This window comes from Sorex fumeus, unplaced genomic scaffold, assembly GCF_029834395.1.
Source record: "Sorex fumeus unplaced genomic scaffold, SorFum_2.1 ptg000100l, whole genome shotgun sequence".
NCBI classification, from domain to species: Eukaryota; Metazoa; Chordata; class Mammalia; order Eulipotyphla; family Soricidae; genus Sorex; species Sorex fumeus.
The window spans coordinates 69,351-73,606 of record NW_026606157.1 but is presented as its reverse complement, the minus strand read 5'-3'; the positions used below and the strand labels follow the sequence as shown (position 1 = coordinate 73,606).

General features: G+C 47.7%; 1 pseudogene; it reads left to right on the top strand.

Moving 5' to 3' along the window:
- The first annotated feature begins 3,879 nt into the window (after positions 1 to 3,879).
- On the top strand, positions 3,880 to 4,043 carry LOC130042481 (uncharacterized; annotated as a pseudogene).
- Positions 4,044 to 4,256: the final 213 nt, after the last annotated feature.

Sequence of the window (4,256 nt, the reverse complement as noted above, 5' to 3'; positions counted from 1 at the left end):
GGAATCACAGGTACCATCCTGGTAGTAAAGAAGAGAGCCCATCATTCGGGGGTCTATAAGCAAGGTAGGTAGTTGAACTCTAGAAAATGAGAGAGAGAGAGAGAGAGAGAGAGAGAGAGAGAGAGAGACAGACAGACAGGCAGACAGACAGGCAGACAGACAGACAGGCAGACAGACAGACAGGCAGGCAGACAGACAGGCAGGCAGACAGACAAACACAGAGACACACAAGAGAGACTGACAGGAGACAGAGGAGACAGGCAGAAGGAATGAATCCTGGAATTCAGCCAGGAATAGTGAAGGCCATTTGTTCAGGAGACCCTAGGGACACTCCCGGCAGTGTTCAAGAGTCACCAGAGGTGCTCAGGGAGCCACAGGGTGGTTGGAACCGGGGCCTCCACATGCAAGGATCCAGGTCTTTGAGCTCCTTGCCTAGCCTGGAAAGCTGTTTTTAATACTGAAAATTCTCTGGTTGCAAAAGTCACAAGTGTAAATCAAAACAGCAACAAAAAACAGAATGGGCCCATGTGCCCAGAGTGTGGGAGGTGCAGGGTCAAAATGCAGGATGGGGCCAGGGGCACCCTGAGTGGGCTGGAGCGCAGCTTGTGCACGCAGGAGGCTCTGATCTGATCCCCGCACTGCATACATGCCCCTCTCCCCCTGCACCACCAGGAGTGACTCCTGAGCACTGAGCCAGGAGAAGCCCCTGAGTACTGCCACCTCTTCCCCAGCCCACCATCAAAGACTGAAGGCTGCAGGTATTAACCAGACACCTTCATTTCTTTATTTTTCATCTTCCCGTGTCTACTTCCTTCCCGGATTTGATTTCTACTGAGGCTGGACTCATAAACCCCGTCCTTAGCACCCCTCTAATTGTTCTATTCTCGGTGTGCACTCTAGCACCTAACTAGGAGCTACGATTCCCTTTACTCTGACCAGAGAAAGGCAGCCAAGAGCAGCTTCCCGTGTCCTTATAAAATCACTATATTAAACATGTGATTCCACAAGGAATTGCTCCAAAATTTGAAAACATCACAATGACATCACTTTCAGATCTGTGCACTAAGCCTTTTTGTTTGTTTGGGGCCACGCCCAGAGGAGCTTCATGGAGACTCCCAGCCTATACTCAGGAGTTGCTCCCAGTTGTTCTTGGGGACCATGAGGTGCCAGGGATTAGGAATCAAACCAAGACTCCTACAGACAAGGTTTGTTCTCAGCCCACTGTGCCATCTCTCCGGCCCCTGTAAGTTTCTCTTTGTTGGTGTGTTTTGGCCACATCCAGTGGTACTTGGGGCTTACTCCTGGCTCTACACTTGGAGATTATTCCCTGCAGGTTTGTAGTACTATATGGGGTTCCGGGGATTGAACCCAGGTTGACCGCCTGCAAGACAAACACCCTACTTGCTATGCTATTGCTCTGGCGCCTGTAAGGTTCATTTTTTCGATACCAGACTTTTTGGATTCTTTCCTCTCCAACTTACAGTCTCACTTCACTTGTGCTGTGATACAAAGTTCTACAAAACAAACTCTGTATTTGAGTCCATTGAGACAATACCTGGAAAATCAATTCTAGGTTCTTCCAATTCTTCGAAACTCAAGTTACTTGTCATTTCCATTGGCTCACAAGGCACTCAAATGGAGTCAAACCCCTTGAGACGATATATTGGTTTGCTCTGGTCTTTCTTTCTGAAGAACAAAACCAGATCCACTTCTCATTAGCAGCAGGATAGGTTTACAGCAAGAACTGGGTCCGCTTGGATCTCCCTGCCTCAGATGTAGGCGCTTGACCTGCAGTCTTACTCAAAACTCTTCTTAGTTCTAAGTGTCCAACTCCAGTTGGTTTGAAAAGAGAGTGTGTGGGTAAATCTCACAGCTGAGAGATTTCAAGTAAGGTTGTTTTAGAACAGTGGATTTTTCAAAAATTGTCTTGGCCTTTTAATGTTCCCTTTCTTCTTGAAGTTACTGTGATAACCGGGAGTGGCACACTTGTCCACCGTGCTGGCACACTCTCTTTTCTAGATGCAGTATCATTCATTTATGCTCATGTACTGGAGGGCAGCACAGTGCTCGCTGAGAGTTGCTCACGTGGTTGCAGAGCTTGCAAATGCTTCTTGTGGGGGTGCCAGAGATCACCCATCTTTTTAAAAAAAATTAATTAATATATTTATTTTGAATACCCATCCCTCCACCAGTGACCATTTCCCACCACCACGGATCCCAGTATCCCTCCCACCCCCACTACCACCCCCAACCCATCCTGTCTCTGTGGCAGGGCATTCCCCTCTGTTCTCTCTCTCCTTTTGGGTGTTGTGGTTTGTATAAAAGTTAAGCCTGATTTTCAGGGAGAAATGTTGGATGATTTACTTTCCATTGATCACTTTGTATATAGGGACATGTCGCGCAGCTGCATAAGCGGCCACGCAGTTTAGAGTAAAGGTCCTGGTTCCCGCATACTCGAGCTATGCTTGTAGAGGCTCATGGTCACCAGAGTTCCATCTGGAGGAGGTGGGATGCGACACTTACCCCATCTGGGACTTCCTGGTCATCTCGGCTCTTTTTGGGACCTGGTACATTCTCCGGGAGCTGTGGAGCCACCCAACGGCCTTTCTTCCCTGTGGTTGTGTGTTGTAAAGATGGCGCTGGGGGGCAGGTTGTGGGCATGACTTCCGGAATCAAAGGTTACCTGGGGGCCGGGAAAGTCCTCGCAGTTTGGAGTAAACGTCCAATCCTGGTTCCTGCATACTCGAGCTATGCTTGTAGAGGCTCATGGTCACCGGTGTTCCATCTGGAGGAGGTGGGATGCGGCACCTACCCCATCTGGGACTTCCTGGTCATCTTGGCTCTTTTTGGGACCTGGTGCATTCTCCGGGAGCTGGAGATCACCCATCTTTTGTTGTTGTGTATAGAATGCTAAGTGACCATATCACCGGGATGGCACTGGGTTTGTGGGACAATGCTGATTTGAATTCTTGGTCTTGTGTCTGCAAGGCACACTCCATGCCCTGGCTGAAGCTGGTTGGGTTTGGGGTTTTGTTTGTGGCCATACCTGCAGTGCTCAGGGCTAACTCTTGGCTCTGAGCTCAGTGATCATTCCTGGCAGACTTGAGGGACATATCGAATACACGGGATTGAAGCTGCATCAGCTGTACACAAAGCAAGTACCTTAATCACTGGACTATCTCTTTGGCCTCACAGCTGGGTTTTTTTTTCTTACAGAAATAACTTCCTGAACCCCAAGTTCTCCCAGCTCTTGGCTCTGCTTTCTTTCTTGTAATTTCATAATAAGCCTAGACCACACATACTAACAGCATTTAATAGTTACAGAAATCTTACCAAGAAACAGATTGGCACTGGAGAGAAATGAGGGAGGGCCCCCTAATTTTTTATGCATGTGGATTTGATCTGGTTGGTACCAAAAAGGTTGAACTAAAATTCACAAAGAGGTTTTATATACGAGTTACAGGCTCCATTTCTCCTAGGGGAACACTTTATTTAACATGTACAATGGTTGTTAATATACACAATGATTGGTACACAAAAAATCAATCACAAATCACAAATCATCCTGTTATTCGTCGATTGCCTCGAGCAGGCCCCAGTAACGTCTCCTTCATCCTAGCCCTGAGATTATATTCAAGGCTCTTTAGGAGAATGAGACCCATCATTGTTACTGGTATTTGGCATATTGGGTACGCCACGGGGAGTTTGCCAGACTCTGCCCTGTGGGCAAGCTACATTAGGTAACCTGCCAGTTTGTCCAAAGTAGGAATGAGATAATAAGATGTCATAATAAGATGTCGCATGGCCGCAAATGTGGCCGCGCGGTTCCAGGAGCTGGTTTTTATAGTCTCTGAGTCTTGGCCACTGATGGGATTACACTTCGCTTCTGGGCCTTTTGGCTAAGATCAAGTGTAGTATCATGATTGGTACAATCAGTGATAAATACAATTTGTTTGAAGTTCCAAATTGTTTCTTGTGACCTCATTCCTGTTTCAAGCAACCCAATCAGACTTGTTCCCTTGCTCTGTTCTGGTGCTTCCTTCGCGATTTATGACCTGTTTATTTTTGTCTAGCACCAAGAGTGTGTCGCTCAGAGGTCCCACCTGGAATTTTCCTCCACAGTTGCGCGCAGAGTAGGAGATCTTTACTTTCCAAGGTTCTAGTGGAAGTTCAGACATATCTCAAGGAGGGAGAATGTGCTTGGCTAGCTTGGGGCTGGTGCCAGCGGGCAGTTGGGGGGCCGTTGGAGACCCCAC